The sequence below is a fragment of the Triturus cristatus genome, chromosome 1_1 (genome assembly GCF_964204655.1).
Source record: "Triturus cristatus chromosome 1_1, aTriCri1.1, whole genome shotgun sequence".
Taxonomy (NCBI): Eukaryota; Metazoa; Chordata; class Amphibia; order Caudata; family Salamandridae; genus Triturus; species Triturus cristatus.
This window is the reverse complement of record NC_140579.1, coordinates 1,293,227,850-1,293,239,311: the sequence shown is the minus strand read 5'-3', so window position 1 is coordinate 1,293,239,311 and position 11,462 is coordinate 1,293,227,850. Positions and strand designations below refer to the sequence as shown.

Genomic DNA, 11,462 nt, shown 5'->3' with positions numbered 1-11,462 from the left:
TTGGTGGCTGAAGACGGACTAATTAGTCTCTGCAGGTCGTCCCTGGGTTCTCCTTCCGCCGGGCCAGATCAGTGGGTTAGTTTAAGATCCCTCACTCAGCTTAAAAGGCAGCACCTAAGCCCTGTCCCTTCCAGTGGCATAGGTCCCTGACTAAGCCCTACCGCCTAAAGCTCCTGCGTAGGTCCCTCCAGGTCAGCATCGCCCCAACTTTAGTTTTCCCTCGCCCTGTGGACAGTAGGGGGGGGATAGGCAAGCTCAGGGCCCAGCACACAGGCCCATGTGGCGGTAACCCCTGGCAGCAGGTCCCCTCTCTCTCAGGTCCACCCTCTGACTGAGCACATGGCAGCCCAGCTCCGCCCTTTATACGCCCCTCACCCCACCTACCAGACAGTGCCAGAAGCTTCTAGAAGCATCTGGGGAAACTGGTTCTAACTTGCCTAGGGGGAGGGGTAGAGCACCCTGGGTGCCAGGCTTCCCTCCAAAAGCTGGGGTTGCTGGGAAATAACGACTAGACTGTTAACCCAGCTCAGTCAAACGGCACAACCACACAGCCATGGCATCCATTTTAAAAGTAATATGTTTTAAAATGGGGAAACTCAGTCTGCGTACATCTTTGAACAGTATTCAATATTTGCATTCACATAACATGCGATTTCCCACAAAAGCGAAACATTTCAGGGAGAAAGGGCCAAGTCCAACAGATGTAGTCTGTGGAGGCGAGGGCGTGTGTACTGATGAGGTCCACGATGGAGTCGCTGAACTGTGGTCAGGGTCCGGGGGGTCTGTAGACAAGGGTTCCTCTGAGGGTGGTGTTGGGATCAGTGTGGATCTGGAAGTGCAGGTGTTCGGCGGTGCTGAGGGTGTCGTCGGTGCTGATCGAGACTCTGAGAGTGTTCCTGTGGACGATGGCGATTCCTCCTCCTACTCCGTTGGTACGGTCCCTGCAGATGATCTTGTAGCCGTCCGGGATGGCTATGGCGATGTCAGGTGCCAAGGAGGGGTTCAGCCAGGTCTCCGTCAGGAAGGCCACGTCTGGGGAGGTTGAGTCGAGTAGGTCCCAGAGTTCAACGGCGTATTGGCGAGCAGAGCGGATATTGAGAAGAATGCATCTGAGGTGGTTGTGTTCTTTCACGGTGGGTGGATTGGCGGATCGGATGCTGGTGAAGCTGCAGTTCCAGCAGGAGAAGGGTCCTTGGGTGGGCTTCGGGGCAGCCAGGAAGCAGGTGTGTGGTCGTCCGGTGTTGAGTGCGAGGAGGGTGCTGGCGTCGTAGCGGAGATGGGTGTCATGGCGTTTGCGGGGGTCAGGGGTTCTGGCGCTGGGTGAGGTCCATGCGCGGACGGGCGCAGACAGGCTTGCGTGTCAGCGGCGTGCCCACGCAGCGGACGCCATATAAGGGGAGGTGGAAGGGAGGAGCAGCTGGGAGCGGGGCGGCGAATGGGTGATCAGGGGGCAGGGCCGCAGGGTAGGCAGCGGCGGGAACGGGAGGAAGCGGGGTACAGAAGGCAAAAGGAGACGCAGTTAGAAAAACAACAGTGCAGAATTACAGGAACAGAACAGGGTGAATACAAATAATTATGCAGGAAACAGAACCAAGGCGAAATACAATTAAAAGCACTTAAAAGCAATACCAGGCAGAGGCACAGAGCAGACCGGCAGAGCGAGCGCAGAGAGTAGCGGCCTCAAACTGGCAGCAGCGTCAGCAGTGGGGCTAGGGGGCATGACACACAGGTGGTGCTGTGTGGCGTGGGGAGCAGCCTAACCTGAAAACAGGGTCAACCAATGGATAAAAGAGGAATTATGTGCTGTTGAAGAGTCAGATTTTCAACTGTTTCCTGATGTGAGAGTTGTCTGTGGTTGAACTTAGGTGAACTGGGAGGATGCTCCTGAGCATGGGAACTATAGAGAAACAAGAGGAGCCCCCAGCGGAAGGTCCACTACTACTAGCAGATTAGGTACAGATGACCGGAGAGTTCTAGCAGAGTGATAGGAGTGGATATTTTTCCCAGATAGAGAGCACCAGAGTTCTATATGGCATATTGGGTGATGCAAAAAGGTTCAAAGGCAATCTATTTTTGGATAGATAGCCAGTGCAAAACTTTAAACTTAGCAGATACAGAGGCCCAAGGTGTGAGTTTTTGGACAAGCCTGGCAGATGGATTCTGAACTGTCTGTAAGCAGTGTAGAAATCAAAACCTAACCTGGGGCTTCACTGATACACCTGGTCCTTTTAAACCAACAAAGAAGAGATTGGCACAGAAGCTGTAATATAAAAGACATCTTTTTATTAACCTCTAAAGAGGGAAAAATGCGTCATACAGAATTCTCAAATCACTGTAGGAGACATTTCTAAGGAGTACAGAGAACAGGGGCATTATATACCCACACAGGGGCTGAAAAAAGGCGGTACAAGTACACATGAGAAGAGTTATGCACATAGATGGTCATACAGAAACTGCACAGTCAACAAGTAGGAGGAGTAATAAGTTGCTGACATCAGTTAGAACAGCCTGACAGTTCTATACTAGGAACAGGTGCACTCTACTAGCTAAGCACATCTGAGCATGTGCAAGACTCTGGGAGAGGGAAACAGCAAATGTCCAGCACATAGCTAACTAAAATGGCGGCCAAGTACAAAATGGCTTTCAGCTCATGCTAAGAGATTAATGCAATCTTCAACAGATGGTCCTTTTAGCATGAGCTAAAGACATTCCTATAATCCAGTAGGAAATATGCATATTAATTTTTTTCATAAAATGTATCAATATCCTAATTCATTGCTAGATGGGCATTTCTCATTCTAAATATTGTTAAGCTGGTATGTATAAGGTATAAGCAGGAGTACAAAGGGAACAGAGCATTGGGTCATACAGATAGCAGGAGAGAGTAATTACTATTATCAGAAACAGAACTATTAGCTTTCTAGTCCTAAGCAAATCCTAGAACCATCCAGTAAAAACATTTTCAAGGCTCCTATGCATTTCAGTGACCATCAATTTCAACTTCAAAATAGCCAACAGCACATATCTAATAAAAACATTTTCACTAGACTTTTCCAGTGTTTCCTTTATGAGGGTAAGAGTATCAATCAAGGAAAGGGTAAAGTAACATTTGTCAATTGCTCAGATGAACTTTTCTCTCGCAGAATAAACATTATTCCTAATACAATTATGAAAGCAGTCAGACATATTATTACAAAAATGATCCTGGATCCAGAGGACCAGGAGGACCACACAGGACCATGAGGATTAGGACGAAGAGCTGCAAAGGGCTGCTCCTCCTCAAAAATGGGGTGACCAATGGGGTACATTTTCAACAAAAAAGAAAAAGAAGTCCTTGGGAAATTAAAGCCGCTGTACAACCAACCAGAGGGGAGTCTTCTCCCTGTGTCCGTTTGAGCCTCACAGGCAGGCTCTTGTTGTTCCCACAGTGGAGCTGCACAACTCGCAACTCAGGAATCATGGCCCAGTTTCAAGGGAAAAGTTTATTCTTTCAGGATAGGGCAATCACCCACCAGGGCAAATGCTCTCAGCGATCCTGTCCAGTGTCTCAGGCAGTGCACCAGTTTTCTTCACTTTAATCTAACAGGCACCAGAGACACAGCACCTGTACCCTAAACTCAAGTCCTTCCCTAACTCCTGTATTGCTCTGCTGGCACACTGCTCTTTCGCTGGGGCCATAGATTGCATTCAGTGTGCCCAGGTATCTCTTGACCAACAAAGGTGAAGACTTTACAGCCACTTTGGGACCAGGATTCAGAGGCCTGATGCTAGGATCTCTGAAGCAACCCTTGTTTCAAAGGGGGTTACCTCAAGCAAAAACTTTCTCGCCTTCCTGGTCGGGCTGTGACTCTCGGCTGGGCATCAAAAACTTGATCCACGATTTCTCCTTTCTGATTTGTGACCCCGTCTTTCGCCCAAGACAGTGGCAGGGGTACACACTTCACATCCCAGTGCTTCCGGCCTTCTACCTTCACTGAGGTCCTGGTTGCCAGCAAAGCCTGTGCTGGTTACCTTCACTTTGACTTCAAGCTGGACTGGTGCTGACTCCTCAAGCTAGATCTGACGTCCGCGCCCCTCTGGCAATGGTTGTAAGGCAGCAAATATCTATTGGTGGACAGAACAAAAGGTCTTTAGACAAGGCACAGAAATAATCTATCAACAGAGAGGTTAGTCTCAGAATACTTCCTAGTCTAGGGACGCCCCATATATTAGCAAGGCACCCAAGAACCACTTTCATCTATGTGAGAGTAAAAAAAACAACAGCCTCGACCTATTGGCAAGTATAAAAGGAACTCTTTGGTGAACTGACAAGAGTAATACGTCACCCAATCCCAAGCAGCCAAGGAAGTCTGTGTTCATTTACTAAATTCTGAGGGAAAGAGAAAAACAATACAGACATACTCCAAATCCTTACATCTGTATATTCATAGCTTAATCATCTAAAGACCCTCAAGAAAAAAGGAAATGTTCTACACTTTTACTCATAGACTTTGCATTACTTGTACAGGACTGCAGACACTTCTAAAATGATTTCTCTTAATAAAAGCACCTACATTGTATGCTTAGGACCATGCTCTCATGTTATAGGAGCAACAGGAAAATCTAAAACTGCTAATTTAACAAGGATTCCTATTACATAAAGAACTAAAAACTTCAACATAATGGGTACATTTTCTCCAGCAGAACATCTTGTGACAAACAGACTCCTATAAAACAATATTTTCCTCAAAAATATTTGCTAAGGATCACATGGGCATCTTCTCTGCATTCTATTTTTTCACAAGCCAAACTATGCAACATCAGCTCTAGTAAGGACTGTCAGTTTATTTACACAGACTAGCTAATAAAAACTAGCAATGCCCTTGCAAAACTGTATGTAGCATGAGAATAACAAACAATAGTGGTGTTATCACCTGAGAACAAAAACTACCCACAGCTAGTTCCCCTTAAAGATCAAATAAGGAAACAGCAATCTAGACTACTCATCTTTTCATAATTTCATCAGACAGGATGGGAAGTAACATAGCAAATTTATTTATTCATTTTATTAATGCTAATAATGTTTAAAACAGTATTACTGAATAGCCAATTAAATGTCTCATGGCTATTTCACAGACAGTTTAGACAGGCTCAAAAGAAATTTGAGAAAAAGAGAGAGAAAACATAAATTTGCCTACCCTTAATTTGTAGAAGAGCTAGCCTCCTCCCCCCATTTTTGACAGTAGGAAACCTGTAACAGGTTTCATTCTGTCAACACTATCAACCCCAATTTGTAGCAACTGGGCATAAACAAACTCTGAGGAGCTAAATAGCACATTGAGCTAGCTAAAGAACATATTCCTTTAGCAAATGTACAAGTGTAACACGAGGGCACATGAATCAAAACTAAATCCCATTGCTTCCTTAATTCAGCCCTAAAAGCATTAGCGCTATACATATGGCAGAGCCATTGTCTTAATAAGAGCTCACATATACCATTATACTACTCTGTTCATATGAGTGCACAAAAACTTGCTTTTGCCCAAAAAAATTCTGTCCCTGCCCTGCCATTTCGTCTTTCAAATGTCAAAATGTCAAAGCAAACGTTGCGCTGAGCCCTGCTAGGCTTCTACATGTAGAACTTCGACCTTTAACCTATTCGCAGCTGTCCCATCTTGCGTGCAAGGTTTTCATGCAGTTTTATCTTTACCAATTCAAAGTGACCCTGGAGACTGAGAGCGCAACAACCCACTCCATTCCTGTCTACCAGCAATTCAGAGGTAAGCTTAATAACTTCTGCCAGTTTTTTGTACATATTTATATTTGTAAGCAGTGTACTGAGTGCTTGTCTAGCAGTATAGATGTCAGCTATTCATTCTAAACTTACATATGTGCATTTACTGGAGCCTAAGGCAGTTTAAAAGCTGCTCTGATTGGAATAACCTCATTTAAATAGTGAATTTTACTCAATTTCGACTTTGATGTTTGGGGCACTTAAAAATGAATATCCTACAATGTTTTTGCATAATAGTCATCCCCAGAATGTCCTCTACATATCCCAGAGATGTGGCATCAAAAATGTATAATGTATACCCTTATAAAAATAAGTTTTGTACGCCTGGGTAAAGCGACATTTCACATGTAAGTGACCCCCTATTGCTGTATAGAACGGCTTAAATTCAATTTAGATGCTAGGAGGTCACAGCATCATTATTAGGCATTATAAATATTAAAAAACGAATTTAATGCACCTATTTTAAATAAAAAAAATTATATAATCAAAATATTTTTTTTTTTAATAAATCCAATCATTTTGATGAGTCCACATATGAAAAGCAAGCTGCATCCCTTTGCCCATCATATTTAAACACATTCATTCTTAGCCCTAAGCACAGAAACTTAACTTGAAACATCTTAAGTCTGCGCCACTTTTAAATGAAGGACAGTCATTATTATTTAACATCAAAAACCACTCTTATCCTTATTTAAAAAGGCATTAAGAAAAGAAATCCCTACAGTCAATCGGTCCTCTGTTTATCAAAAATAATGAAACTATATTTCTAACTTTTAAAACAGCAGTCTGAAATGCAGGATTTTACACCGTGCTTGCACTGACTTAAGGGGTAGTGACGTCAGCTGTTTTCTGTGGCCGGAGTCAGAAATAGTCTAATGTTTACACAGCTGCTTGACACGTAAAGGCGTCGAATTCACACGCCTTTCAAGTCAGCTTTTGCACAAATCTGTCGTTCTGTAATGTGTATTCAGGTCTGCAACAACCAACTCATCAGATAATGTGAATGCCTGTTAATACCTAATACAGAAGGATAAATGTTGTGACATTTTGTATCTTAATTTTATCTATTGCAAAACACACAATTTCGTTTTTTGAAGCTTTTTTATTCCTATTAAATGTGGATTCTAATGTTATCTGTAACATTGTGGCAATTTGCACACATGTATAGTATCTTACTCTGTCAATTTAATGATAGCGTGCAGCTATTTAGCATATATTATATAATTCATTGCTGGATTCTTTTAAAATATATTTTATTTTAATGATGTTTGGCATAACAGAATGATGACAAAAAAAAAAACATTGAGCTCATTCCAGACATTTTCAAAACGGTGTCATACACTCAGAACACATAATACAGGGCACTTAAGGCTAGCCATTCTTGCACCAAGAGCGCAATCGCTACTTACAAGTACCACTAATGACAAACCACAGACATTTAAACACACATTTAACCCACAGATCAACACTTAGGACAGAAACAAAAGACAGCCCACAGACTGTACTTAAACCAAACTATTTGTAAATACTAGTTGTAAGTCATATTCACTAGATTTGGCTGGCAGAACACCAAGAAAAAACGCTCTGCATATCACCACTTATGAATGTTACTAAGTGCACAGACCAGGATGCTTTCTACGTACATATTTAGTTCCTCAGGGTACTAGTCACCAAGGAAGAAATACGTTTCTATACCTTAACCTAGTTAAGTATCCCCTCTAGGGGAGCCGGCTAATTCAATACAAGTTCCAAGGGTACCTACACAGATGCAACACATTCTACGATGTGTGCTAAGAACAGGCATGCCAAAAATATTGCAGCATATACAATATTATACACAAAGTAGCACTTAACTCAAAGTGTGCCATTCAAGTTTACAAAAGTTTCTCATTACCTGCCTACACAAACTGCAGTTTACATATTTCCAAATTCCAAATATTGGCCAATTTCCATACAAATCAATGAAGCGTCGTAACAAACGACCTTACCAAGTACAAGTTTCCAGATTCTAACTGCCAAGTTCTGAGTGACCAAACGGTCATTTTTAGAATACTCACGCCAAAAATGTTCTCAGTCAGGAGTGGTAAGCTGTTGGAGGAGTCCATTCAGGACAGTTTTAGGGTACCTTTTTACTAGAGTCCTGTTCTGTCCTCCTCAGTAGATTGCTGTCTCCCATCAGGATCACTCCCTTGGATAGCCACTTCTCTGATGATCCTCACAGAGGGCACCAATTGTAGAAATCAAAACCTAATCTGGGGCTTCACTGATACACCTGGTCCTTTTAAACCAACAAAGAAGAGATTGGCACAGAAGCTGCAATATAAAAGACATATTTTTATTAACCTCTACAGAGGGAAAAATGCGTCATACAGAATTCTCAAATCACTGTAGGAGACATTTCTAAGGAATACAGAGAACAGGGGCATTATATACCCACACAGGGGCTGAAAAAAGGCGGTACAAGTACACATGAGAAGAGTTATGCACATAGATGGTCATACAGAAACTGCACAGTCAACAAGTAGGAGGAGTAATAAGTTGCTGACATCAGTTAGAACAGCCTGACAGTTCTATACTAGGAACAGGTGCACTCTACTAGCTAAGCACATCTGAGCATGTGCAAGACTATGGGAGAGGGAAACAGCAAATGTCCAGCACATGCTAACCAAAATGGCTGCCAAGTACAAAATGGCTTTCAGCTCATGCTAAGAGATTAATGCAATCTTCAACAGCAGTAGATGATTTGGACGTAAAGCGAGTGCTGTAGTCCAGGCAAGAAGTCATCAAGTTTGTCTGAAACCATCCAGAAGAAAAGAAGGAATTTTGCTGATCATTTTCAGGCTACCAAAAGAAGTTGCTGCAAATTGGCACAGCTGGCAAGAGAAGGAGATCTTGTATTCCTAGGTTTCTTGTCAGACACATGGGATATTCCCGAAGAGACGGACCTCGGTTTTGAGAAGGACTTCAGTTTTGTCTAATTTGAGACAATTTTTTCCATCCAGATGGCTACTTAAGATATATTGGATTTAAAATTATCACGATGGATGTGGAGCTGTCCTGATTGGAGATGATTATTTGAATGTCACTGGCGCATGACATGATCGCAAACCTGAAAGTGCAGATTAAGGAATCAAGACTTGTGATGTAGAAGTTAAAGGAGTGTAGGGCTCAGAGAGTGGTCCTGTGGCTCCTGACAACTTTTCGGAGCATAAATGAAGCGGAAATGTAGTAGAGACTGTTTGATTCCTTTAAGACAAAAATAAACACACCATTTGAGAGCAGATTTACTTATGTCGAGTTGATTGAGGGAGGAGATAGATAAGAGGGTGAGAAATTGTGTCAAAGACTGCTGTTAGGTCAAGGAGGTTCAATAAAGCAGACCCTCCTTGAGCCATAATATGTTTGATGTTATCTACTACTGCAAGAAGAGTGACTTCCATATTGTTTGTTGGGTGGAAGCTGGATTTAACAGGATCAAATATCAGATTAGCAAACTAACTGAGAATTGACAGTGTTCTCTAGTAGCATGGAAGGAAAAGGAAACAGAGAATGGATGATAGTTGCTCTTAGTGGATTTGCAGAGGATATTTTATAAAGTGGGGCGATGAATGTCTTTTTCCAGAGATCATGGAAAGTTTCGGATGAGAGATAGTGCACAGAGATTGGCTAAAGCTTTCTAGGTACTGCTAAATGCTAATGCAAATATGTTGCCTGGACAGGGATCCAACATGGAGCCACCATGAATAGATGATACTGAGGAAACACCCTAAAGGCAGTTTGTCTATGATCAGCAGGATAAGCCATAACAGCAATATTGTTATACAACCACTGGCCAGATCACAAAACATTTTCAATCAGTGTTATTTGTTAGTAAATAGTAAGTTTTGACAAAAACAAATTTCGAGGCCACACCATTAAAGTTTGTTTGAGGCAGTGTGATTGTGAGAAAGTGTTTGCGCTAATTTAAGCAGACAAACTGCTGTTATGGCGTAACAACACATCACAGTTTAGAAAAGCAACTAAAGTATAACATAACAAAATCACAGCAGAACACAATAACAGTTACAAAACACAGTAACACGATAATACATCTCATTGACATGACACAACACACCTACCAGCACACCAACACAACACTCCAATGTCACCCAAAAAAAACACCAGCGCAGCTACCACACAACTAAACCAAAACGCATCACAAGACATCAACAAGACAACGCAACAATGCAAAAAAGCACAACAAACTATAACACGACACATCTGCGACACAACAGAACAACACAAAAACTTACAGAAAAAAACATGTGTAGCATACCAACACACCAGTACACCAAAATAAGACAGCTACACTAATGCAATACACCAAAACATCAATTTAACATACAACCTAGTAGAACAATGCGATACAACAAAACACATTACAATAGAAGACAACACCAAAATAATACAAAACAGCATGCCAATCAAGACACACTAACACAAAAAAAAAATACAAGACACCAACACAAGCACACAATAAAAGAGCATACCAACACAATGCAACAAAACCTGATCATAATTTATCAACTGGGCAAAACAAGAAAACACGAGACACCAACAAAACACAACATCAGCACAAGAACACAGTACATGAACAATATAACCACATAAAACACACCAACAGTTTTCCCAGCAACATACAACACATTATCACAACACAGTCATGCAGCTGCTTCATTTTATGTCGTGTTAGTGTGTTGTGTGTTGTTTATCGTGTCATTTTGTTACTCTGTTTCCATTGTATTGTTGTGTTGCATATTTATTTTCTTTCCCGATCCTGAGCACAGCATTATGCAGGCAATGGTGCAGCTACTCATCGAAATGTTTAGAGCTGCCCTTGTTCTAGAGATCCCACTCTTAGAAGCTGGGCCCGCAAGAAGGTTGATGAAGAAGAACACTGCTGGACACAGTCTAGTGTTTCTGCCAGCCACTCCGAGGGCTGGCCATCACACACACCCCCTCACCCATCCAACACGGGCGTCACCAGTCAGGTGACCCCGCAAGTAAAAGAGCCCGAGTGTACGTGCTCGTAGCTAGTTTTCCAGTACCATATTCCGGTGTCCGTGTGCTCCTTCCTGCAACATGTGGGCCTAGGGCCCAGAACATAACACTGGGGATGAGCAGGACTTGCCCGTCTGTGCACCCGCCGTTTGTGAAGGGTGAATATGTTCTACCTGTGTTAAGGACACCTCTGCAGATGGTGAGGATTTCATCAGACAACACGTGGGGCATGTGAAGAGCCCCGGGGAGAGGAAGGTCAGCGGGAGCCCACCCCGCATCAGAGAGACAGCCCGGAGGAGCGCAGAGCGGCGCCTTCCCTCCCCTGCACGGGTGAAAGTCTGTACCGTGAGTGAAGCGGGGAGAGTCAGCACGTCTAATGTGAAGCATGCCAGCTAGCGCTCCAAGTACCTAGCATGGGGCACACAGATTGACCCCATCAATAAAACAACTACACCGGTGATGACACCCGTGGAGCTGTGCAGATGCTCCCGTGATGGAGTGAATACAACGGAGCGGGAGCCCACCCCGCCTGTGAGCTGCCCGCTATACCCGACACTGATGTGAACTCTCCAAAGAGCACGGTGAGTCCCAGCTGCATGAGGGCCGCCCCCCCCACCCCTACATGTGCAGACTTCAAGGAAGTCCGGGC

At 43.3% G+C, this 11,462-nt stretch overlaps 1 long non-coding RNA gene across 3 annotated transcripts in view; it reads right to left on the bottom strand.

Moving 5' to 3' along the window:
• Nucleotides 1-2,260: 2,260 nt before the first annotated feature.
• LOC146871987 (uncharacterized) overlaps nt 2,261-11,462 on the bottom strand; it is a 52,118-nt gene continuing 42,916 nt past the window's right edge. Inside the window, exons 3-4 of one of the 3 annotated variants that reach the window (XR_014981301.1) lie at nt 7,831-8,086; nt 2,261-4,104 (exon numbers count right to left, since the gene is read on the bottom strand). This is a non-coding gene — a long non-coding RNA (uncharacterized LOC146871987). Of the gene's footprint in view, nt 4,105-7,012; nt 8,087-11,462 lie in introns of those variants that run through there. The other 2 variants (XR_014981302.1, XR_014981300.1) reach the window with 2 other exon arrangements.